The sequence below is a fragment of the Muntiacus reevesi genome, chromosome 7 (assembly GCF_963930625.1).
Source record: "Muntiacus reevesi chromosome 7, mMunRee1.1, whole genome shotgun sequence".
Classification (NCBI taxonomy): Eukaryota; Metazoa; Chordata; class Mammalia; order Artiodactyla; family Cervidae; genus Muntiacus; species Muntiacus reevesi.
The window spans coordinates 86,363,017-86,390,485 of NC_089255.1; the positions used below are offsets into that span (position 1 = coordinate 86,363,017).

The following is a 27,469-nucleotide window of genomic DNA, read 5'->3' on the forward strand; positions in this document are numbered from 1 at the left end:
TGAATCACCTGATCCCACAGGTAGCTGTGTTTTAGAAATGAAATTAAATAACTCAGATGAAAGGACTTTGATGTCACGAGGATATAGACCCGTGTAAAGTTTGATTTTGTACTTCTGCCTGGGCAAGTCGGGAAGCCTTAGCTAAAAGAGGCCCCGTGAGCAGCTGTGTGTCTTATCTAAAACATAACATATGTATTACTTTACCTTTGCTGAGCTTGGTGTTCCCAAGAGTCTCATTATTCGAGATGAAGAAAAATTCTCGGAATGTGATATTAAGGCCCAGAAAACTGGTTTTTCCTTTTTTTAGTCCTCCCGGAGAGCTAGCAGCAGCTGTGAGAAAGCAGAGGGGTTTTGCCATTACTCGTTTGTTACTATTGTAGCTGATGTGTTGAGACCTCTGTCCGAGAGCAAGAGAGCTTGAGTCAAGTGTAAGTTCAATCTCTAAGGTCAATTGTTGAGGCAAAAGGAATCAGACTTGATTTGCTGGATTCTTTCAGCAAACAGAGTCATCAGCACAGCACGCTGCAGTTTTTTTGTTTAATCTAAGGTAAGCTTGATTGCCTAAGATAGCTATACCATTCCCCTGGGGAAATTCCTTGAGACGCTAACAGTGTTCTTTCTTGTAGATAAAGATCCCTTGTGACACGTTATGAGTCTCCTCTCAGGGCACATGTTTCATTCTTATTCTGGTTACTTGAAATTGGTTGCATATCAGTCACATATGAGATAGCATCACGCATGGATTCACTCATGCCCTCAGCTGTGAGCCGTGTCTAGACAGGAGTTGTGTCTGTCACGCGTGGCATAGAGCAAGTCCATAATAAGTATGTATTGAATGGGTGCACTTATCAAATAACCATTGGGCACCTTTTTTTTTCTTTTTTTGGCTATAACTAAACATAAAGGCATTTCGTAAACCATGGTCTGCATATTTGAAAAATTTCTAATGTGGGAAGAGAGATGAAAGTTCTAAGGGACAGTTACAGTTCAGGACACTGTGTGTGCAGCGCTGAGAGGAAATGCCCTAACTGAGCAGGGGAAACAGATACATTTTAGGTGGGAGTCAGTGTTGGAGAAGAAATGATGTTTGAGCTGGGCCTTGCTGCAATAAACCGTGTGTACACTGAGAGGAAGGGGTGAGACGGAGGCATGACAAAGGAGGGGAAATCCAATTACAGATTTGTGTTATTCTTGGTCTGAAGGAAAAATTACAGGAGAGAACGCATACTGTGTTTTCCTCTCGCTGGACGTGACCTAGCCTTCTGCTGACCACGGGGACCACACAGGTCATTCCTGACGGAATTGCGGTAGACATAGCACACTGCTTCCCTGGGATTTACTCCCATTTGCATAGGATAAAGGTATAAACTTCTCAGTGACTAATGAACCTTGAAAGAGTCTTAAACACTGTTAAATCACACCCCGTTGGAATTGCCCTCTCCTCAGAAATAGATGGGCACGTTCTGTTTCGTCATTGGTGGCTCAGGAATGAATGCGGCATTGGGTGCTGTGCAGAGCGCATCCGTTTATGCAGTGAAACAGCCCTGAGCCTGGAGTCTCTCCAGGACAGGGTCTAGTGGTGGCCTCTAGGACTCATCCCCCCTCACTGCTGGCCCCCCCAACACAATTATGTTTTTTGAGACAAGGAGCGGTTTCCCAACTGCAAATCTATCAATCAAGAAGGATGCCCCTGAATATTTTGAAACAATCTTCATAAAAGTATGAAGCTATATCTGATGATTTTATCCATGAAGAGCCTAAAGTAAATAAAATTTACACACACACCCACACACCACTCTCTCCATGTAGAGAGCAGACAGCTTCAAAACTGTATGAAAAGTAGCACTTAATAGCTTAAAAATTAAAGACAGTTCTGAAAACCAGTGTCAATGACAGAAATAACAATAACATATTTTATTTATGTGTAAATAAAAATATACACATATCTTAGCTAGTAGCTAAGCAGAACTTAAACCCAGATCAAGTCAGAAGGAATTCCAAAGCAGTGAAGGAAATTGTAAGCAAAACTAGAACTTAATCTAAATTTTTGCCCCATCTCTCCTTTACATATATAAGATAGTCCTTCTAAGCGACTTGGGAGGCTTTCTCATTTGTCTGAGTGTTTTAAACAGAAAATATTGAGTCTAATGAAATCCTAGCATATTCTTTCTTTCCATTTAATCATTACAATTCACTTTTCTGTGGGCAGGTCTAGTAAATTCTCATTCTTGGTATTTCTTCTTGACAGTTTAGTAAACAATAAAAGCTCCCAGCTATGTTGGGAATTTGCTCCTTGATAAATCCACTTACCCACTTCAACTATTCCTCTTTAGGACAGTCTGCAGTTATTTTCCAGTTTCTTCTTCGTTCTCTATCTTTCTTCCTTTTTCTGTCATCTCTGGCCACTTGTGGTTCTAGGTTGCCTTAAGCTGAACTGGGTGCTTTTATGTGTTTTTGCTTGTTTCAAAATGGGGACCTGGGAAAGACCCTATGGGATTTATCTTTGGGGCCATTAATACTTTGTAGCACAAAATTGTTTTTATCTTTGGAACTACAGTTACTTTTCTCAAAGTTAAGTTCTGGTTCCACACTTGAGTCAGAGCAACTGTGGATTTCACCTGTGTGTGCAGCTCCTAACTTGATACCAGTGTAAAAGCATGACAAGAGGGTCCACGTTATGATCCAATTATTGCGTTCTACTTTGCACACCCTAGCTATCAATTCAAGGTTTGTATCCACTTAAACATCACAAAATCCGCACTTGTTCCTCTTGGTGTTTTTGTGTTTTAATGTGTCTGTCTTCCTTTTGTTCTTGCTGTGTCCCCAGCTCCTAGAGTGGTTCTTAGCACCTAGTGGGCTCTCGATAAATATTTGCGAAATGAAATCACATGCTTGTAAGCAAAGAAAATAAAAAAATCTTTAGAAAAATACTCTCAGGCACACTTGACTATGCAACTTTCTTGGAATCATTAAAGAACATCCTGACATGGCAATAGTTGAATCTTTCAGGAACCTGCCAGTTATCTGATATGAGAGAAGTGTTACATAAAAAAGGCCCAGCATGGCTGAAAGAAATAGGTTGGAACCCCTTCTGGGAAGAACAGGATTGAAAAGACTTTGAGGAGGTATCATAGTATAAATGAAAAGAAGGCTGAGTTTAAAAATCAGAAAACCTGGTTAGGAATTCCAGCTTTCTTACTGCCTGTATGGCCTGGAATAAGCCACTGATCATACTTGAACCTCAGTTTCCTAACCCGTAACATGGAGGTAATAAGACGTCTGTTGTGTTCTTAAGAATGAATGAAATAATGTACGTACAAGTGAAACCATGCCTAAATATACAATGATGTTTTGCTACAATAATTATGATTAAGGGTTATGTAATGATTCTTGTAAAAACAGTTTGTGAGTATAAATGTAAGCATAAGTGAATATTCATTAGCACATGCAGTGTCTGTATTTCCCACATTACCAAGTCACTGTGTGTGGGGAGAGCAACTTTATTCTGAGGTTTGCCTTACTAAAATTCTTTCATTTTCACTGAAATAGGGATTGTGCATCTCATCCACATTCATTCTTTACCTAGTCTGTTGCCTTTGGAAATTTATTTGACACCTATCAATTTCCCTTCTATTTAAGTGTGAGCTCCATGAGGACAGAGGCCTCATCTGTTCACAGGTGTTTCACTAAACACCTAGAAGAGTTCTCGGCTTAAAATAATGCATTCAGTAAGCATGTCTGGATTGAATAAGTTAATTAATGAGCAGACCTCATGGAGCTCTAAAATCTGAAATTTGGATCCACAGGTATATGCCAAAAACCTACAGTATGCCAAAGATGTGCTAAGATACAAAGATGAATCAGAATCTTTACCTTAGGGGACCTCACAGTTTAGTGGGGGACACACAGATACATTTTCAAGAAAAAACATTTAATGCATAAAATGAGGCATTCCCAGGTGCAGTGGGGCTACTGAGAAGAACTTAGACTATCATGGACTTCAGGAAAACTCTGGAGGCAATGATGCCCACCCAAGAAGAGGCTTGAAGACAAACAGAAATGAACAGGGAAAAAGTGATCCTCTGGGGTGATGGGGCAGCATGAGCAAGGGCCAAGAGACAGACCAGATCATGGTGTCTGGGCAAGGAACTTGCAGACAGTTTGCCAATGTCCGGGAACAAAATATATGATCTGGAGTTTCGACGATGTATCAGTAGAATTAGTTAGGGGCTAAGTCACACTCTACTCTTGGACTTTAGGTAATAGGGAGCCATGGAAGGACCTGGAGTAATAGGATGACATGGATTGACAGGTTGTCCATCAGGCTTTAAATTCGCTAAGAACTGGTTAGCCCATCTGCTGCTCTACTTGATTTGTCTTTCTGTCCCAGGGTGCTGGGGAGCAGTCAGAAGGCTAGTCCGTTGGCTTTAGCCCTGGGCGGGGAGAGTGCATCTCTGAATCTTCAGGTTTCTGCAGAAAAGTACTTCCTTCCGACTCCCATTTCTTTTTCCAGTGACCTTCCCTCTCAGGACACATGTTTGTCCTTTCCTCTGTCCTTGGCATTACTGAGCTCTTGTGGGTGAAGCACAGTGCAGGAGAGGAAAGCTAAGCTCAGTGCTGAGTTTCAGGGTCAGCGTCTCTATCATCAGGACCAGGGAGCCAACTCACGCCCATCACAGCATCCTCCTGTGTGTTGGGGTCTGCTGTGTTGTGGGATCTGGTTCTTCCTATACCATCCTCAAGCTGTTACCTCTGCACTGATACATTGCTTCTGCATTTGCCTCTCTATTGCCCAAGGGGAAGCTCATGCAGTGCTGAACCCTCTGAGATCAGCCAGTCTAGCTCACTTCTTTCTCATGGCGTCTCTAGTGGGGAGGAAGGAAAGCAGGAGAATGGGGAAAATGAACACATATTTAAAGGAAAAAGGATTGGGGAGACCATCATTGTGCATATTACATTCCATATCCCTTTGTGATCATTAGCCATTTAAAACTGAATGGGATTTTGCAGCCAGAGATAGTCTCTGAACAGATGATTAATGGTTTAATCTGTGATAACTTTACATTTTATAGAACCCTGATAGGAGTCCACATCTGGTGAGCCAAGCTATTTAAGGCGGTGTTAATTCTGTTAATTGCTATACGTTTATTTGAATTGCTAGCACCTGCGGGCTTTGGGATAATGTGTGTGTTGTTGCTTTTGGAAAAAAATATACTTATTTTATCTAGTCTCACTGTCTTTTGCTGCTATCTATTATGTTTTTATTATGTGATCACAATTTTTCTTCTGGTTTTTCTTTTGTATTGTCCTCTTTTTACTTCCTATACATTTCCCCTACCTCATTCTCATTTTCCTTAACTTTATGCTTCTCAGGGTCTTGTTTTGGTGTTCTTCATGGTTTCTCAGGTGATGATAAATTGTTCTGTCCATAACCAGGTAAATTTAGGTCATGGTATTGGGCCTAAAAACTCCCTTTTCCCTAGGGTCAGAAGAGGTTGGAAATGTGAGGAGGGTTGACTTTAGGAAGCACAAATCCAGGTGTTGAGTCTTGCCTAGACTTGTTCATTATCAGCTGCAAGACTCTTAGCATGCTACTCGACTGCTCTCAGACTCAGTTTTTTGTCAGATAATTATACTTTAGGCATTTTTATGTGGGGGGCAAATGTGGTAAAAAAAAAATGGAAGTGCTTAGTAAACTGTAGAGCACTGTGCAAATGCCAATGTAACTATTTATGTTATTGAAGGAAACCAAGCTGATGTGTTTAAGGAATCACGCTGGCTGCTCTTTGCTGTTACTGCAATTAATAATAATAATAATAAAGATGGCAGAAGATGGGAGAGTCCAATTACTTTAATGAAAAGAGCAACTGAATTAGAACCTGGCTACCAGGTCCATTTCTGGTACTGATTAGAAAACCGTAACTCCTCTGTGGACACCCGTGTCTTGATCTGTGTAATGAGGATTGTTATCACTGTCACACCAAACATACCCTACTGTGGAGCCCTTCTAACATAGAAAGCAACACATAATTTATTTCCCTCCTGTTAGGAAAATATACAGAGAAGCAGGGTATGGGTTTGGAGGGAAGAAGGCTTTGGCAGAATGGAAGGGCCAATACAAAAAGGAGACCAAGAGGATCAAGATTCCAACAAGGTAGAAAGAAGAAGAGACATGAATCAGAATTTGGGAAACTGGAAGAAGACACGAAAGAAGAGAAACTGTGTCTCAGGAGCTGTCTGTTGGATTGGCCATAGAAATGACCGTTTTCCTGGGTTAAAAGGTCAAATATCGACAATGTCATGTGATTCAGTTTAAGAATGAAAGTTTTGGACTTCCCTAGCGGTCCAGTGGCTGAGAACCCACCTGCCAACGCAGGGGACGTGGATTCGACTCCTGCTCCAGGAAGATCTCACGTGCTGCAGGGCAACTAAGCCCGCGTGCCACACGTGCTAAGCCCGTACCTAGAGCCCACACACCGCAAGGATGAGTAGCCCCCTCTCGCAGCAACTAGAGAAAGCTGCGCCCACCAAGGAAGACCAAGTATAGCCAAAAATAATAAATAAATGGAAAAAAGAAAGAATGAAAGTTTTTTTTTAAGAGAATAAATTGGATCTTCTTGAATTAGGGCTTCCCTGATAGCTCAGTTGGTGAAGAATCCTCCTGCAATGCAGGAGACCCCGGTTCAATTCCTGGGTCAGGAAGATCCACTGGAGAAGGGATAGGCTACCCACACCAGTATTCTTGGGCTTCCCTGGTGGCTCAGCTGGTAAAGAATCCACCTGCAATGCAGGAAACTGGGGTTCAAACCGTGGATTGGGAAGATCCCCTGGAGAAGGGAAAGGCTACCCACTTTCTGGCCTGGAGAATTCCATGGAGTGTATAGTCCATGCGGTCGCAAAGAGTCAGACAAGACTGAATGACTTTCACTTTCACGTTCGCTGTAAAGAGATTAATTTCTGGATTACCAGAAGCTGAAATGGGCAGGGGAGAGAATGGCATTCAGCATCACAGAAGAGGAGATGAAACCCTGAGCTACTGGGGATTCATGATGAATGTGGGGCTTATGTCATAGAGGGGCAAGGTGTGAGCACTTAGCCCAGGGTGGCTGTAAGAAAGCAGTAAGAGGCTGAGAAAGAGATCCAGAGGGTGAGCCTTCCGGTACTCAGTACTGCAGTGCTGTCCCAAACAGAGAGGCTCTGCTGCTAATGCCGGAAGAATATGTTAGTTGATGGGCTGTTGGTGGAGAACTAAGATATGAGGTAAGGAGATCCAACCAGTCCATCCTGAAGGAGATCAGTCCTGGGTGTTCATTGGAAGGACTGATGCTGAAGCTGAAACTCCAATACTTTGACCACCTCATGGGAAGTGTTGACACGTTGGAAAAGACCCTGATGCTTGGAGGGATTGGGGGCAGGAAGAGAAGGGGATGACAGAGGATAAGATGGCTGGATGGCATCACCAACTCGATGGGCATGAGTTTGAGTAAACTCCGGGAGTTTGTGATGGACAGGGAGCCCTGGCGTGCTGGTTCATGGGGTCGCAAAGAGTCAGACATGGCTGAACGACTGACCTGAACTGACTGAAGATATGAAAACACTTTTAAGAGACATGATACTCACTTTCCCTTATTTCAATGACTGTTTTCTTGATTTTTATTCTCCCTTATGTTGTCCAGTGATTTAATGTCATCGATTCCTCTCCTGGCTCCCTCGGTGAGCATGTGAGCTCCAGTCTGTCAGGAACTTCCTTTCCTCTGGCTGTGGTTATTTTGTTCATAGCTGAACACCTAACCCAGTTTGTATCAGGGACAGATATTCAGTTTCAGGACTTTGTCTCTTGTAAGGAAGTACTTTTCCTTCTTTTGAGCTGCAACTTGGGATAGTATAGAATTTGAGCTTCTGGCCACCATCTGGCCACCCCATTGGGACTAAAAATGAAGCGAGAATGGAGAAAAGCAGAGCTAGAAGATGGGGAGAAACTAGGTTCTGGTGACATTTTGAAGCCCTGGATCAAACATTGTTCCACCTAGACCATCCCTGACTTTCCAGCCATGGTTGAACACATTCCTTCTTTTGTCTAAACCAGCCTGAGCGAGATTTTCTATCATTTGCAAGATTTTCTAGATTTTCCATTTGCTAGATTTTCTATCATTGCAAGACCTCTAAGTGATGCAAAAGAATTCCTTATTCCTATTTTATCCCCTGTCTTCTCTGATAAGAAAATAGATCTTTGGCCAGGAGAAGACTGTTAGGAAATTTAATATCAGAGCTTGTTAAATAGCACCTAATTGCCGTGCATTAATTTAAATTTCTTGACTTAGATGAATGATACAGAGAGAATTTGAAAGTAAGATTTTTGAAATCCAGTTGATAGTTTTTGAGAAACTATAGAGAATGGAGGAGGTTCCTAATAACAAAAGATGGAAAAAAGTGTAGATCTTGTACAATATGGGCTTATGAGCTTTGGTGGTATCTGAGGAAGATTTTGAATTTCATAATGAAAATAAGATATGAAAAAAAGAGAAAAAAGACAACGGTAGTAATTCACTAAAACAAGCCATAAAAACTAAACTCAGAAACATTATTCAAAATTGTTGCTATCCTTAAAGCTCAGAAGAGTACTGTGGGCCTAGCATTAGTAAATATCAGCAAGGTATTTGACAATACACTTTGTGATATCCTCATCAAAGATGGGGAAAAGGGATTGGATATAAGAGCTATTCAGTAAAGGAGTAACTTTAAATAAACAATTGGATCCTGGGGAATGGGTCTTACATGGAAGTTTCTGGTGAAGGTCCAGTGCTTTGTCTTACTCAGCATTTATATTAGGAGCTTGAGGGAAGGTGGGAGAGAATGCTCATCTCAGCATGGAGCTGAGAAGGATAGAAGTTATGTGCCTATATGTTCTGAGACTGAATTGATAAAGGTGTGAAAACAAAAGAGATTACGGCTCTGTAGTATAATTGATTGGCTGAAAGAGTAGACTCTGTGGCTAGAGTTCTATTCCCACTAGCTGTGGCATGCCGGGCAAGTTCCTCAACCCTCTTTGCACTTTACTTATTTTTTGAGTGGGGAGAATATACCTACTTGATAGGGTTCTTGTAAGTATTGACTGAGATAATAATTGTAAAACCCTGAGCACCGTGCCTGGCATACAGAGAATGTTGGGTAAGTTGCATTTATCAACATCATCATGATCAACACTGTGTGATAATGTGGTTACTGGGGATGTTTCTCTTCAGTTCCGGGTGATAAGCACTTAAACATTTAGCTGACTAATTGGCAGTTTAGAGCATGTTTAGAGCTGAGCTATGAGAAAGGAAACAGTGTGTACTCAAGAGTCTGACGTCAAAACGAATTGACTGATGGATCCAGAAACACTTAACCTGAGGGAAGGATGCCTGAGCCCATGGGTTGAGAGCTGTCTTCATACGTGAGGGACTGTCTTATGGATGTGGATTTAAATGTGGTTCATCTATCCTCAGGAAGAAGCGTTAGGGCAAGTGAGTGGAAGCTGGTACTAAATACAAGGCAATCATTTCAATGACAGCTATTCAAAGCTACTTTTAAAATAATGTTTTCTCTCTTATTCAAGGCATCCAAGCAAAGCACCAAATGAGTAGACAGTCTTGATTTTTCTAGCCTCCTTCTAAATATAAGAGATATATATATATACACACACACACATATATATACACACATATATACACACCACTAATTTTTAGATTCTATTCCCTTTAGGCCACTGTAATGACCTATACTGGGTACTGTGTAGATTTCCCTGTGCTATACAGTAGGTTCTTATTAGTTATCTCTCTTATATGTAGTAGTGTTTATATGTCAACCCCAGTACTCCAATTTATCCCCCATTTTCCCCCTTCGTGGGTTCCCCTTGTGGCTCAACTGGCAAAGAATTCAACCTGCAACGCAGGAGATCTGCATTCAGTCTCTGGGTTGGGAAGATCCCCTGGAGAAGTGAACTATTCTGGCCTGGAGAATTCTATGGACTGTATAGTCCATGGGGTCACAAAGAGTCGGACACGACTGAGCGACTTTCACTTCACTTTTTCTCTTGGTATCTATAAGTTTAGTTTCTACATCTGTGACTCTATTTCTGTTTTATAAATAGGTTCATTTTTACCATTATTTTTAGATCCCACATATAAATGATCTCATATGATATTTATCCTTTTATGTCTGAATTTCTTCTCTCAGTATGACAATATGTGTATCAAATTATTTTATTGTACATCTTAAGCTTATATAGTGTTAAATGTCAGTCATATCTCAGTATTGCAATTACTGAAAACTTTAAAAAAAAATCCCCCAAACTCACATAAGATCCTATAGCTCTATAGAAAGTGAGCCTTCTGAAAAGAATGAGACTAATTAGGCCAGATTGATCGAAGACTTTCCTGATTAATCTCCAAAGCAGTTGACTACACGTGTCCCACAGAGACTCAGGCTTGCCCTTGTGGTAGGATCTGAGGTTCCCAGCCATTGTCATCACTTATTAGTCACTTACAATTTTTTCTCTTTCCTCAGACCTTCACGGGCATCATCTCCATAACCATTATAACCACAGCAATTATAATCATTATAACAATAAAGAATAACAGTTACTGAGCACTTAACAATGTGAATGCCTGTGAAGTATGGGTCTTTGTGGTTAAGTGCTTCGTATATATTTCCTAATTTAATCCTCACAACAAACTTCTGAGGTGGATTCTGTTCTCGTTGCTAATTTGATTGTAAAGATTATGGGTGCTTGGTCCAGGGTCCCTCATTGAGCAAGGCTTGGAGCTGAGATCTAAACACTGTTGCTCTCTGGATTCCCACTTTCTCGTCTCTACCAACTCAGTTGAGAGACTTGGTGGAGAAGGAAAAGAAAAGGCTTTTCAGGAAAAGGTTGGTAATTCTGTGGCTAACCCCACTCTAGGGAATGGTCTCTCACTTCTATTTAGAGGCTTCACTTCAGAGGAGAGAGAGGTCATTTAATTCGACAAAAATGTCTTGCTGGGAGACTGGATACAATTGCCTATTTCTTTCACCTTGCCACTGATTGTTCTGAGTGGAAGGCAGTTTTTGCTTGATTTCCGACTCTGACTGGGCAAATTGATATCGCTCAACCTGTTAATGGACGACTGATTTTCATTATGGGGCATGAGTGGGAAGTGGCTCCTCTTGGTATAAATGCCAAGCAATGGAACACCTTTGTCTTGAGATGGGCAGCACATCTATCCTTTTGTTCCTTCCTAATATGTTCTGTGAAGTTGGAGTTATTTGCTTCCAATGCCCTCGGAAAGACAGAATGAGGAGCTTTTTAGGCTTATGACGAATTTTCAGGCTGATTCTGGGTGTCTCTCATTTAGTTTTGTCATCTTTGTTTTTTTTCCTCTTCAGGATAAATTCAGTGGAACTCATTGCTTTCTAAAAATGTCACTTATTTACAGCAAATGTAATCTACCACAACATTCCCACTGAGACAAAATCTCTTATGTCTTCAAATTCCTCAGAGGGAACAGAAAATGTAATCTTTGTATACATATACCTACAGGGATAAAGTCATCATTGAGCTTATTAATTAGCTAATGCTTTTTAAAATTGCTTTGCAAACGCTGAAATGACTCTGACATTAACATCACGTGCTTTTGTAACCTCGTGTTCCAATCCCCAAATTGGATGGTATGCCACGACTATTTTATGCATAAATTTCAAGAGAGATAGTGGGACACATTTTCTACTTGGCAAATCATGAAGATGCAGCATGGGGCCGCAACACTGCACACCAATTATCGACCAATAAAATTCTCCATCTTCCCCCTCCTTCAGCTTCTCCCTCAACAGCCAGTATCTGCAGATGGTCCATCTCATACTTTGTGGAGAAAATGGGAATGCTTTCACTTTTGCTTGGTCAGTTCCTCTCCCTCCACTTTTAGATTTACCTTCAAAGATAGTGGCTTAGCTGGTAAAAGAATCCGCCTGCAATGCAGGAGACCTGGGTTCGATCCTTGGGTTGGGAAGATCCCCTGGAGAAGGGAGAGGCTGCCCACTCCGGTATTCTGGCCTGGAGAATTCCATGGACTGTATAGTCCGTAGGGTTGCAAAGAGTCGGACATGACTGAGCGACTTTCACTTCACTTCACTGCAAAGATAGTCATCCCTGCCTTCTCTTCTCCTGTCTTATAGGATAGGAGGAGCTCTCCTTTCCTCTGAGTATAACTGCTATTCTCTTCTGCCTCTTTTGAGATTTAGCCCTTTTAGGGAATCTCTCCCTTTTGGTTACCTTAGCTCTTCTCTTCACCTCATTTGTATTCCTTCAATGAGAGATATGTTCAAAGTCATTTTCTTGATCCTGTCTCCCGCTGAACCTGCACCTTAGCTCATTCCCTGTTACAGTGAAAAGCTTCTTAGGAAAATCGCATGTGTGTTCCATCTTCTCTGCCTGATGGTTACTCTGTACCCTCTGCAACTGCACGCCGTACACTGAAGCACTATACTTGTCCTCAGCACTTCAGCAGAATTATCTCTGGCTTTGTCTTGCTTAAGCTAGGAACACTTCACTGTATGCTCTATGATGCTCAGTTCTTAACTGCATTGTATTCTAAGTGCTATTATACTTCATACTACATTGTATTCTATTTTAATGATCCTCTGCTCATAAGTTTCCCCAATAGTATGAGCTTCTGGAAGGCAAGGACTAGGATTTCTAGAGATTGAGTACTCCCTGCAGCATTAGACATAGGTCCTGGCACATGAGTTTCTGGAAAATATTCTTCAAAAAATAGATATTTGTGAATATCAGTAATAAAATTTTTATTTTACATTTGCAATGTCTGCTTATACCCATTTTCTCAACAGTGTATCGTTCACTCACTTCTTCATGACTGCAGTATCTATTCATGAAGTGCTCTTAAGTGTTGGAGTTTGTGTTAAATGAGACCCTGTGTGAGATCCCTGAGCTTAGGGAATTCATGTTATGGCTGAAGGAGACGAAAAGTAAATGTGTAAACACCTAATGAAGATACTTTAAAATAAGGATATGTGGCATGAAGAACGTAAAAGAGAATCATGGGGTGGTGAGTGGCAAGGAGATTGGGTCTCTGTTTTTAGACTGAGTGGTCAGGGAAGAGCTCCCTGAGGAGGTGACAATTAAGTTGGGACCTAGGATGCAGGGAAGAGCCACACAAAGATCTGAGAGAGGCTCTTTCAGTCAAGGAAGCTGTGAGAATGGAAAGGATCCCAGGCAAGCCAAGGGTGGTGCGTTCCAGGCATGGCAGGGATACTGATACAGGAAGCAAACTAGGGTTACCAGCGGGCAGTGGGGAGGGGTGGGGTAAGTGAGGAGCACGCTTAGGAGATACAGACAACTGTGTACAAACTGGATACGAAACAAGGGTATGTTGCACAGTGCAGGGAGAGTTGTAGCCATTCTCTTTTAATGACTTTCAGTGGAGTGTGTAATCTGGAGAAATACTGAATCACTATGCTCTACACTTGAAACTAAAATAGTTTCGTAAATAAAATACACTTCTGTTAAAAAAGAGAAGTGATAAGGAAACCACTGTGACTGTGGCTCAGAGGGAGGTGGGGAGAGGAGAAAATGTTTGTGATTAGACATCAGTCTTCTCTTCAGAGGTCCAAGCTAGGCAATATCAACATATCAAGCTTACCTCCACCTCAGAGGTCTTCGTTTGCTGTTCGTCTCCTATCTACATTGACTTTCTCTCTCCCTTTATTCAAGAGAGCAGGTGTCTCTCCAGGTTTCTAAGCTCACCTGTGCAGAGTGTCTCTTCTCCTGTCACCTCCTGGCATTTACTGTTATCCCCCCTTCCTCTTGTACCTTTGATCCTTGCCTGTCTATTTGTTTTTCCTTTGCAGGCTACAAACATGTGCTAGTCTAGCCTATCCTTGCATGAAACCCTTCTCTTTACTTGTACCTTCTTAAACTCAGAGAAACTATATTTCTTTCCCAGAGATTGTAGGTAAGGAGAAAAAACACATAATGGATTTGAGATTTGAGAAAGGACTGATTACTGTAGCTCAGAACATGAACTCCTTATTGCCAAATTCAGACTTAAATTGGAGAAAGTAGGGGAAACCACTAGACCATTCAGGTATGACGTAAATCAAATCCCTTACAATTATAGAGTGGAAGTGACAAATAGATTCAAGGGATTAGATCTGATAGACAGAGTGCCTGAAGAACTATGGACGGAGGTCCATAACATCACACAGGAGGCAGGGATCAAGACCATCCCTGAGAAAAAGAAATACAAAAAGGCAAAATGGTTGTCTGAAGAGGCCTTACAAATAGCTGAGAAAGGAAGAGAAGCAAAGGAGAAAAGGAAAGATATGCCCATTTGAATGCAGAGTTCCAAAGAATAGCAAGGAGAGATAAGAAAGTCTTCCTCACTGATCATTGCAAAGAAATAGAGGAAACCAACAGAATGGGAAAGACTAGAGATCTCTTCAAGAGAATTAGAGATACCAATGGAACATTTCATGCAGAGATGGGCTCAATAAAGGACAGAAATGGTATGGACCTAATAGAAGCAGAAGATATTAAGAAGAGGTATCAAGAATACACAGAAGAATTGTACAAAAAAGATCTTCATGACCCAGATAACCACAATGGTGTGATCACTCACCTGGAGCCAGACATTCTGGAATACAAAGTCAAGTGGGGCTTAGGAAACATCACTATGAACAAAGCTAGTAGAGGTGATGGAATTTCAAATCCTAAAAGATGATATTGTGAAAGTGCTGCAGTCAACATGCCAGCAAATTTGGAAAACTCAACAGTGGCCACAGGACTGAAAAATGTCAGTTTTCATTCCAATATCAGAGAAAGGCAATATCAAAAAATGTTCAAACTATCACACAATTACACTCATCTCACATGCTAGCAAAGTAATGCTCAAAATTCTCTAAGCCAGGCTTCAACAATACGTGAACTGTGAACTTCCAAATGTTCAAGCTGGATTTAGAAAAGGCAGAGGAACCAGAGATCAAATTGCTAACATCTCTTGGATCATAGAAAAAGCAAGAGAATTCCAAAAAAACATCTACTTCTGCTCTATTGACTATGCCAAAACTTTTGACTGTGTGGATCATCACAAACTGTGGAAGAGTCTTAAAGAGATGGCAATACCAAACCACCTTACCTGAGTCCTGAGAAATCTGTATGCAGTTCAAGAAGCAACAGTTAGAACTGGACATGGAAAAAATGGACTGGTTCCAAATCGGGAAAGGAGTACATCAAGGCTGTATATAGTCACTCTGCTTATTTAACTTATATGCAGAGTACATCATAAGAAACGCTTGGCTGGATGAAGCACACGCTGGAATCAAGATTGCCAGGAGAAATATCAATAACCTCAGATATGCTGATGACACCACCCTTATGGCAGAAAGCGAAGAAGAACTAAAGAGACTCTTGATGAAAGTGAAAGAGGAGAGAGAAAGTTGGCTTAAAACTCAGCATTCAGAAAGCTAAGATCATGGCATCTGGTCCCATCACTTCATGGCAAATAGATGGGAAAACAATGGAAACAGGGAGAGACTTTATTTTTTGGGCTCCACAGATGGTGACCGCACCCACAAAATTAAAAGACGCTTTCTCCTTGAAAGAAAAGCTATGACCAACCTAGACAGCCTATTAAAAAGCAGAGACATTACTTTGCCAACAAAGGTCCATTTAGTCAAAGCTATGGTTTTTCCATTAGTCATGTATGAATGCAAGATTTGGACTATAAAGAAAGCTGAGTGCTGAAGAATTGATGTTTTTGAACTGTGGTATTGGAAAAGACTCTTGAGAGTCCCTTGGACTGCAAGGAAATCCAACCAGTCCATCCTAAAGGAAATTAGTCCTGAACATTCATTGGAAGGACTGATGCTGAAGCTGAAACTCCAGTACTTTGGTCACCTGATGCGAAGAACTGACTCACTGGAAAAGATTCAGATTCACTGAAAAGACTCACTGATGCTGGGAAAGATTGAAGGAAGGAGGAGAAGGGGACAATAGAGGATGAGATGGTTGGATGGCATCACTGATTCAATGGACTTGAGCTTGAGCAAGCTCTGGGAGTTGGTGATGTACAGAGAAGCCTGGCGTGCTGTAGTCCATGGGGTAGCAAAGAGTCGGACATGACTGAGTGACTGAAGTGAACTGAAGTGAACTGATGAGAAAACTCACATGGATGACCCATGTCCTGACTACACTAGAGGCAGGTCAGTGTATTAAGTGTGCGAAGATGCATGGTTATATATAATCCAGTAGGTTTAGAACAGCTGACACTACTGTCATCCAAGTGAAGTTGCTCAGTTGTGTCTGACTCTTTGTGACCCCATGGACTATAGCCTCCCAGGCTCCTCCGTCCATGGGGCATTCCAAGCAAGGGTACTGGAGTGGATTGCCATGTCCTCTTCCAGGGGATCTTCCCGACCCAGGAATGGAACCTGGGTCTCCCACATTGCAGGTAGATGCTTTACTGTCTGAGCCACCTGGGAAGCATCAACCCTTCACTCAAATTGGAAAGGTCTGAGTGAACCCTGATCTTTCCTTCCCACTCCTCTTCTGCTCTACTCTCATGGCATCAGCCAGAAATCCCATCGACAATCCCTTGTTGTATTTCTCATTCATTTCTTTCCTTTCTGGGTGGTTGGCTCCGTCCTTTCCCCCTGCCCTTGCCCTTGTCATGTGTCATGAGTCTTCCCACCTCCGGCCTCTCTGCCGGTTTCTGATTAGCCCGCACCCTGCCCCACCTTGCCTTCTCTGCCGCCCGTCAGCAGCATCCATGGCCCACCGAGAGCCCACGTTCTCCAGCTGCCCGCTCACGGCCTTCCGTGGTCTGGCTTCAGCTTCCTTACCTCTGCTTCACACCTCCTCCTCCTGCTTAACCAGAGTGGCTATTACATCTTGTTTGGAATTTATGTTTCAAGTTCTTGCTTCTAAAGCGTCTTTATTTGGATCTCCTAGCCAAAGATTTCACCTTTTATCTCTGCCATCTGACTCCTACACCCTCTTCCAGGACTCAATTCAGGGTCACCTGCTTGACCGGTCACCTTGGTCAGCAGTGTTATTTCTCACTTGTGGATTCTAAGCGTGTGTATATGATGTGTATATACCGTCTACATATGTGTATATGGAATGGCATGTGAGAGCTCAGACTTTGGAGGCAGACTTCCAGACTTTACATTTTTGTTCTTCCACTCACTATCTACATGTCCTTGGACAAGTCAGTTAGCTTCTCCGCAACTCAGTTTCTCCATCTATATGCTTTTTAATTGACGTATAATTGATTTGCCATGTTGTGTTAGTTTCTGGTATACAGCAAAATGATTCAGTTATATGTATACACACATATATATATAGTATTCTTTTCCATTATGGTATATTATAGGATAATGAGTACAGTTCCTTGTGCTCCACAGTAGGACCTTGTTGTTTATCTCTTTTATATGCAGTAGTTTGTATCTGCTAAACCCAAACTCCTAACTTATCCCTCCTGTACCCCCTTTCTCCTTTGCTGACCATAAGTTTGTTTTCTGTGTCTGTGAGTCTGTTTTCTGTTTTGTAGATAAGGTCATTTGTGTCGTCTTTTAGATTCCATATATAAGTGATAACATGGTGTTTGTCTTCTTCTTTCTGACTTGCTTCCCTTACTTTGATGAGCTCCAGGCCCAGCCATATTGGTGCACATGGCGTTATGTCATTACTTTCATGGCCGAGCAGTGGTCCATTTTGTGTATACACCGTATCTTCTTTCTCTGCTCATCTTTCAGTGGGCGTCTATGTTGACTCCTTCTCTTGGGTGTTGTGAGTAGCGCTGCTATGAACACTGGGGTGTGTGTCTTTTTGAATTACATTTTTCTCCAGTTTTATGCCCAGGAGTGGGATGGCTGGATCATGTGGTAGATGCATTTTTAGTTTTTTAAGGAACCTCCTTACTGTTTAGTATTAGCATTTGCACCGATTTAAATTCCCACCAAGAGTGTAGGAGGGTTCCCTTTTTTTCTCACACCCTCTCAGCATTTGTTATTAATGATGACTTTTTAATGATGGCCATAAAATGGATTTTTTAATAGTACCTACCTCATAGAATTTTTATGAGAATCAAATGAAGTGATACAATACCAGTACATGGTAAGTGCTCAGTAAATATTGGCTATTATTGCCATTTATTTGGTTCTTAAAATGCCCTGCATTTGTTAACTTTTCTGGCAGACATATAATCCCTTTGAGGCAGAGAGGTTTTTGTAGTTTCAGCAGTAAAGTTTATACTGTAAGTTTATTCATTAAAGAGAGTAGAAAATAATATATATCCCTTGAATGGATTTCTTGATTGACTCTAAGGAAGTTGCTTTTTCTCCATACCACAGTTTGACCCCAATTAAAATGATTCTTTCTGCAAAATGAAGATAATAATTTCTTCTTTATAGGTAGTGCAAAAAGCAACTTTCATTCAATAAAAGGTATGTAAATGTATGGTATATGAATTCAGTGATTTCATATTTTTTGAATTGCTGGTAATCAAATGATATTATGATGGTATTAGCGTGCTTTTTAATTCACAGACATTTTTAATGAAACAGTTCTGGAGGTTGATGTTTAAAATGCTAAAGGAAATAAAACTTACTTACAACATCAGATATTAGCTTGATGCTCACCAATGTCCCTTTCAAGTCTAAAATTCATATAAATTATTAATTGCTTTAAAATGTCTTACAATCCCTCAGGTACCTTTAAAGGACTGATTAGATGAGCCTCTATTATGCTCCAGGCATAGTGTCTGGAATACAAAGTGAACTGGGCACACACCCTTCCTTGGGAGACCTTTGAGTTCAGAGGTTGGCAACTTTTTCTGCAGAGGGCCAGGTTAGTGGTTCGCCACTGGTGCAGTTTTGGCCACAGTGAGCATCTGGCACTGTCTGCAAACACTTCAGGTTGGTAAGAGTGGCATGAGGGGATAGATGGAGTGAAGCAAAGGGGCAGTGAAGTGATGGAGTTGGAATGCTACTGGCATTTAATGAGTGGAGGCCAAGGCTGACATTACCCATCCTGCCACACAGAGGACAGTCCTTCTGTGGCGAAGAGGTATCCAACCCAGAGCCTCAGTACTGCTAACACGGAGACTCTGGATCCAGATAATAAACAGTAAGTAGGTAGTAAAGATGCGGTTTTTTGGCCCAGGGGTCTCTGTTACAGCTACTGGATTCTGCCTTTGTACCAGGATAGCAGCTACAAATAATAGGTAAACAAATGGGTAAGTATGTATTCCAATAAACTTAATTTATATAAGAAAGTAGAGAGTGAGTTGGCTTTTGCCCTAGGACAGTAGTTTAGTGTTCCCTGCTCTAGGTGACATGGTAAACAAAACCGTATAATTATAATATATTAAGCTGTGTGGTCCAAGTTTTCACAGGTTTATAGGAAAGCTCAAACTATGGGCAGTTTGCCTAACCTGAGATATTAGAGATGGCTTCTTGAAGGAGGAAGACTATAACAAAGTTTTTTGTTTGTTTGCTTGTTTTCTTGAGTGGAAGTGGGAAAGTGAAAATGTTAGTCACTTAGTCGTGTCCAACGCTTTGCGACCCCATTTACTGTAGCCCACCAGGCTCCTCTGTCCATGGGATTCTCCAGGCAAGAATACTGGATTGGGTTGCCATCCCCTTCTCTGGCGGATCTTCTTGATCGAACCCAGGTTTTCTGCATTGCAGGCAGATTATTTTACCATCTGAGCCACCAGGGAAGCCCCAGAAGAGGGAATAGCATCAGCAAAGGCATAAAAATGTGAAACATGTGGAATAGTGTGGCGAGTGTGGGTAACTATCAATAAGAATAAAGGAAGTAGGAATGGTAATAATAGCAATACTGGCAGCTAACACATAGTAGGTACTTATTGTGTGCCAGGAACTCTTCTTAGTATTTCGCATATGTTGATTCATCTCCTAGACACAGAGCTTGGTGTGGCTGGGTGATATGAGATTAGGTTGAAGATGTGAGTATGCTCTGGAGCTAGGATTTTATTCAACACTAGGAAAAAACTAAGAATGAGAAAAGCATCAAGGAAGCGATTAGTAAGACTTTTCAAATGGATTGAACCTTAAGGGTCAGAGTAGAGTGAGGTCACAAGTTTCTGGTTTGGTGAGATTAACAGAATATAGAAGTACTGGAGGAGAGGTAAGCTTGATGGGGAAAATGGTAAGTTTAATGTGGAACATGTTGTGTTGGACATACTTGTGTTCTCTGGAGTTCACGGTCAAGTTCCCATAGTTGGAGCTGTAAGTGTAACGTTATTTAAAACTGATGAACTCAGGTAAGAAAGCACATCAAATAGAACAATGGATTAAAAATATAAAAGAATCCTGAGGGTCATTAGTATTAAAAAAAAAAGAGTGGATTTAAAGGAAAAGTCAGAGAGGTAGGAGAAGAATCTGAGAAAGTGATACATGAATGGCAATAAGAAAAAAGTTTCCAGGACTTAGTGCCAAAGCAGGCACTGGGAAGTCGAGAACTGAAAGGGCCATTTAGAACTGAAAGGGCCAAGTAGCCAAGAATTCAGAGTTCAAGGGTAATTTTATTTTGCTTTTGAATCAGTGATACTTAATCGTTTTGAAATTCAAAGGCAAACAAACCAGTACAAGTGGAGAAGCTAAAGATATAAAAACCATAAATGTTGAAGCAATATTCCAGGAGAGAATTCCAAACTTTTTTAAAGTATTCATTAAATAAAGTATGTACAAGAAATCTCATGGAGAAATACTTTGTGGGCCTATTTTGAGTTGCGATGCATTAAAAAAAATGCATTTTATGTAATCTTTCAGCAATTCATATTTTGTAGTTACATTCTCCTTCCCCCCTAATTGATTAGATCTATCATTAGCTTTTCCTGAAGTTGTGGGTTTGAGGGACTCAATATCCATGTGTTATAATACAATTTAAAAGCCACAATTATAGAACAGCAAAACTTCAGGGATATTAATATGTGGTTAGCAAATAGGACAACAACCTCATAGATGTGAAATTTTAAGACACCAAAAATTACGTAGAACACAGTGTCAGTTCAGTTGAGTTCAATTCACTTTAAATCTTTCATTGAATGCCATGCATTTTTATTAACAGTGATGCGACAGAATGTTTTGCTCTCAAACAGCTTGCCATCTTATCTGTTTTGTATGTTTATTGCACAAAGGATTTACAGCAACTAAACGTGCAGTTGATGGGAAAAGATTTACATACACAAAAGCACTTGAATTCAAATCGTGAAGAAATGTAATGAAATGCTATTATCACATGTAGAATCAATGGTGCAAGCAATGTGTACTTTCAGGAAGGGAGAGTCAGGCATGTACTGGAATATTGGAAGGTAAATAATCTCCATTTACCAGCTCTATGTGATGTTCTTCTCTGGAGAGAATTTAGTTAACTAAAGTACTTTTCTAACAGAAAAACAACAGTGATAGAGAACCAAGGGGTGAACCAAGCTACCTTGGCTCCTTGAGGACAGACTCTGTCTTATCTGTGTATTCCCCTGGGCTAAGTTACCATGGCTACCATGTATTAAGTGCATTGATGACATTTGGCCACTGGATTAGTGCAGCAGAAGCAGGTTGGACCATGTGCTTTGTGGACGCTCTCCAAATGGTGGTGCTAATAACAAAGAGCTTAAAGATCAAGAGAAAGTGAATTGTGAGAACTCCATCTGTAGAGGACTGGGAGTGAAAATGTCTTTGTAGAAGAGAAGGCTAAGTGTTGGGTTCATTATCAAGTGGGAGTTGGCCACACCCACTGGGTTCTTTCCTCTCTTGTAACAGCTGCTGCTGCTGCTCAGTCGCTTCAGTCGTGTCTGACTCTGTGCGACCCCATAGATGGCAGCCCACCAGGCTCCCCCGTCCCTGGGATTCTCCAGGCAAGAACACTGGAGTGGGTTGCCATTTCCTTCTCCACTCTTGTAAGAGCACTGGTTCATAAAAACGTGCTTTCTGTATGAATTGTGCTCAGTCAGTTGTGTCCCATTCTTTGCCACCCCGTGGACTGTAGCTCATCAGGCTTCTCTGCCCATGGGATTTTCCAGGCAAGAATATTGAAGTTGGTTGCCATTTCTTACTCCCGGGGATCTTCCAGACCCAGGGATTAAACCAGCATCTCTTGCATCTCCTACATTAGCAGGACAATTCTGGGAAGCCTCAGAATCTACAGAATGAATGAACCAGTTCTAGCTTAAGATGGACGGATAAAAAATAAAGGCCCAGTAATTCCACCATAACAGTTTCTTATGAAAGAAATTTAAGGTTAAGGTAAAAAAATAAAAGTGAAAGTCACTCAGTCATGTCTGACTCTTTGAGACCCCATGGACTATACGGTCCATGGAATTCTCCAGGCCAGAATACTGGAGTGGGTAACCTTTCCCTTCTCCAAAGGTTAAGGTAACGTTTTATTAAAAAAGCTAATGGAATCCGTAAGACTTTTGCTTCTCACCTCTAAGGGTTAATCACATTGGCTATTTCACAAAATAGCACTGAGAATGACTGCACTGTGATTTTTGCTAGCTTTTAGTCCCTATAGGCAAAAAAGCCTTTCTGAAAGAGATTTGAAAATTGTGGAGTCTGATAACACTGGTAGTTGTCAGGTTTTTCTCTAATGAACAGCTTATCAGTAAATGTGCTCAGTGGTTAATTACCACATTAGGGCTTATTGGTGTGAAGTGTAGTAGAATGCCCATTATCCTTATGCAAATGGGGATTTACTGCAGGTTAAATCCTGTGACCTGAAATCTAAGTCGCCTGTCATAAATGAGGAGACCTATGTAGTAGCCCTGCTGGGATTGGCAGTGACAAAGGACCCTGGGAGCGGGGTGAATGAATCATGACTGGGTGGGAGGGACTTGCTCTTTGGAATGTCTCACAAAGGATAGTGGAGCTAATTGTGCTGCAGAGGCTGTTGGGTGTTTGTGTTTTGCTTTGATTTTGTTTAATTTTTCAGGGCAGCCAAGTGGCTCAGGCCACTCATGATGCCAAGGGGTGTCCTTCCCCAGATGGCCCGGGGCATTTGGGATTGTGGGAATCAGGTAGAGCTGTGTTATGCTTTCAAGAGACCTGTCCAATTAGGGTATGGATCCTTAGATAAAGATTTGAGATTCCTAGGTGTTTCCATCAACTTTCAGTTCAGTTCAGTCAAGTCACTCAGTCATGTCTGACTCTTTGAGAACCCCATGAACTGTAGCATGCCAAGCTTCCTTGTCTATCAGCAACTCTCGGAGTTTACTCAAACTCATGTCCTCGAGTCGGTGATGCCATCCAACCATCTTATCCTCTGTCGTCCCCTTCTCGCACCTTCAATCTTTCCCAGCATCAGGGTCTTTTCCAATGCGTCAGTTCTTCACATCAGGTGGCCAAAGTATTGTTTCACCTTCAGCATCAGTTCTTCCATCAGCCTACATTGCTATAACAAATGCCATAGACTGGGTGGCTTAAGCTACAGTCTATTTCTCCGCGTCCTAGAGGCTGGGGAACCTAGTATCAAGGTTGCCACAGGTCTGTCTAATGATTTCCTGGTTTGTCAATGGCCATCTTCTTGCTATGCTCTCACGTGGTGGAGAAATAGATCATCTCTCTTGTGTACCTTCTTATGAGGACACTAATCCCATCGTAAGGGCTCTACCATCACGACCTCATTACCTTTCAAAGGCCCACCACTAATATTATCACCCTGGGGATTAGGGCTTCATCATATGACTCTGAGTTGGGGGGACACAAGCATTCAGCCCATTGCACCTGGAAAGGCTTGGGACTCAAAGCGGAGAAGGGCAGTCTCAACCGACTAAGGTTCACAGCCGCCTCTGATATTTCAAGATGAATAGAGCTCAAGGCAACATAGTCAAGAGAAGGCCGGTCTGCAGCAGAACAGGGTGAGCATCACACAGTGGCTACCTGGGAGCCCAAGCTCCGGAGTGCCCCTGGGTTTACAGATCTAACCCCATACCCTTACCAGAAGCTGGAGCAGAGGTAGGTATTAAGCCTCCTGGCCCTCAGGACTGACTCAGAAGAGAAGGTTGCTTGGGGCCCTGTGGGTCTCTGAAGTTACACTCTGCTGCCTAGAGGTTGAAAACAGGCAGGAGATGGTCTGACATAGTCAAAGCCGCATTCAAACCTATTTGTTTATAAAAGGAGGTTGGTGTTTGGTGTTTAGGGACTTCTAATACATTTATGGGCACTGATTGATATTTCTGCAAACGGTAGGGGCCCTTTGTGAAGCCCTGGCACCCTGGCTAATGTCCTCTACTCCTGGCCTATTGAAATTCATAACTAAGCAGAAGAGGCTCTCGGCATCTCAGGGATAGGAAAATCTTTATTCCAGAGGCCTCTTAAATGAATCATTAGTGCCCAGAAAGGAAAATAGAGCCTTCCGTGCCTAGGGCTTGTGTCCAGGTAATTTGGGTGGGGAACAAGATTTTTTACCGCACCAAGAGTGTTTGTGTGGCTGGGCAGAATGAGCTGTGGTTTCAGTGCTCATCCATTAGCAGTGAGTGTGGTGGGTGAAAGTTCTTTAATTGGTCCCCCGGGTGAAAACAGCCTGGTATTTATAGGCTAGCAGCAAAAGGAGGTTGGGGAGGCTCCAGGTGACTTGTCAGCTTTATACCGGTGACTTTTCTGTCTTTCAGGCCACGTTAAAACATTTCGCTTGAATCAGGAAAGCTGTTGTCCTTTTCAGTCCCATCCTGAATTCATGGTCTTAGTTGTTAGAAGCATCCATAGAAAGCACCCTTCCATCTTCATTATTCCCCATTACAAAAGAGTAGCGCGGCTTTCTCATTTAAGGACAGTACAAACTGTTTTAGCTGGGAGATGTAATCTGTGAATTACCGAGGCAGAGAACGAACTTGGAGCAGTGGTGTGTTTCCCACACAGCAAGTACTCGGTGGAGTTACGAACAATTAGAGAGGCAGCCGAGAAGGTGGGGCCAGGCCCAGAAGAACGACTTCTTTCTTACTCACTTGTTCACTTGTTCAGAAAATGCTGGACCAAATGCAGCTTTGAGGTACCAGATACCCTATCTGGTATCTTTGTCCTACAAGCTGACTTAAGGTCTAGATGAGAGGCAAAATTGAGGGACCTTCTTTTCCTTGAAACTTGCCTTCTTGACTGCTTAGCCTTCTAAACATTGGAGGCAGGAGGGGTCTCCCAGATGAGAATCAGCCCAAGATCATTTTATAGCAAACCATGCATGAGACATAAGAAATAAAGCAATGAAAGGAATCTAATTCTCATATAAAAGGAAGATGCAAGAGGTGGTTCTCCTGAGAGCCCATTATATGGAAAAGAGACCCAAGAGGAAAGCTTTTTGCAGAGATCCAGGAGAGTAGCTGACCCACTTTATTTCCATTTATTAAAGCTTTATCCCTCTAAAAGGGCTTCCCCAGGTGGCGCAGTGGTAAAGAATCTACCTGCTAATGCAGAAGAAGCAGGAGATGCAGGTTCAATCCCTGGGTCGGGAAGATTCCCTGAGTAGGAAATGACAACGCACTCTGGTATTCTTGCCTGGGAAGTCCCAAGGACAGAGGAGTCTGGTGAGCTACAGCCCATGGGGCTGCAAAAGAGCAGGACACGACTTGATGAGTGAGCACACACACACCTGTCTCAAAGCTTTCAGTCCTTCTTAAGTAGGTTCTGGGCCACTGATGAATTAATTTTGCCCTCAGCCATTTCAGAGCTTGGAGAAGGGATGAGAAGAGAAGCTCTGAGCTATCCCTAGTGAAACCACAGGATAAAATAAAAATTTTATCATTATGCCAGTTCAGACGTATTGGTGGTAGAGTTACAAAGGATTCTGGTTTCACAGGAAACAATTTTCTTTGTATTGCCATGTTGCTTTCTAGTTCATGTTTTACCATTTTACTGTACATGTTTATATCCTTAAGCAAATTTTTTGTAATCTGAGTGTTTAAAATTTATACAAATGATGTCTTACTATATATATCTTTGTACAACTTGCTGTTTTATTCAATAAACATTTTTAAGATTTATCTTAGAAGATTCACTTAAAGATAGAAGATGGTAGACTTCAATTATACATGTTAACTTCTGTTTAGCATCCCACTGTCAGAACATACTTTGTTTTACTTATTTCATGCCATTTTCTAGTGTGGCTCAATATTTAAGTTGTTTCCAGTTTTCAGCATTTCACTTAAGGCTACAGTGAATGCTCTGCATGTGTTTTTATTCATGTCTATGCGAGAAGTGACGTTGTCTATGGGTATATCTGTAATTTTACCAGATATTGCCAAACTGCTCTCCAAATTAGTCTGCAAATTTGCACTCCTGCTAGCAGCAGGTAAATGTCTCCTTGATCCCTGACAATATTTGGCGTTGACTCTAAATCATATAATATAACCCAACTCAATAGAAGTTAAGCAAGATTTATCCTATAAAATACCCTATAAAATATATACCGACAGCTTTCTCTCATTTTAAGTTCCTCACTCCTACTGAGAATCCCCAGACTTTAAGGGGATATAAACCGTGTGCTTCCTATTTCCTTCTTACTCTGCGAAGCCCCAGTGAGAAGCTTCCCATTCAGTTCTTAGTTTGGAGCCTGTCTCTGTATCAGAAGAAACTTGTTGTCTTTCTGCTTGAAAATGATGTAGTTCTTCTGAAAAGTCAAAGTGTTAATCACTCAGTCGTGTCCAACTCTTTGCAACTCCATGGACTGTAGCCCACCAGGCTCCTCTGTCCATAGAATTCTCCGAGTGTTTTTGCCATTTCCTTCTCTTTGGGATCTTCCTGACCCAGGGATCGAAACTGTGTCTCTTATGTCTCCTGCATTGGCAGGAAGGTTTTGTATCCCTCGTGCCACCTGGGAAGCCCAAGATACACACTACATTATACAAAATAGATTAACAACAGAGACCCACTGTATAGCACAGGGAACCATATTTAATATCTTGTAATAAATTGTAATGGAAAAGAATCTGAAAAAAGAAAGTGTATATATATGTAAAAAAAAAAACTAAATCATTTTGCTCTATATGTAAATCACCTATACTTCATTTAAAAAAAAAGATAAAACAAAACACAACAAAATCTCCAAAGCAGATAATTATTACTGAGCAACCAAAAATGAAGGCATCAAAACTGTTAAAAGAAAAAAAAAAAGAAAGATGTTTTCATGGAAAATATTATTCCCCAAATATGTTCATTCTTTCCCACTTTAGGCTTTCCTTTTCTGGGGTATTGATGGGTAGTTAGGAAATTCTTGGGTTCTCCCTAGAGTTGAGTTTAAAATACATGAGCAGCATTTGAGTCTCTTGGAACTATGACCCCCAGCAATTCCTTTTATGGAAAGTCATAAAGTTATGTCTTCTAGTGGACTATGTAGTTGACCTCATCTGTCATTACTGTTACTGTGGACCCCTTCATGTGTCTTTTTCTTGCATTTTCTACAAAAGTCAAAGCAAACTATTTATTT

The 27,469-nt window shown here is 41.5% G+C and overlaps 1 protein-coding gene across 3 annotated transcripts in view; it reads left to right on the forward strand.

Moving 5' to 3' along the window:
- NRXN3 (neurexin 3) overlaps positions 1–27,469 on the forward strand; it is a 1,687,603-nt gene that overhangs the window by 418,383 nt on the left and 1,241,751 nt on the right. The gene's annotated exons all lie outside the window — the stretch shown is intronic.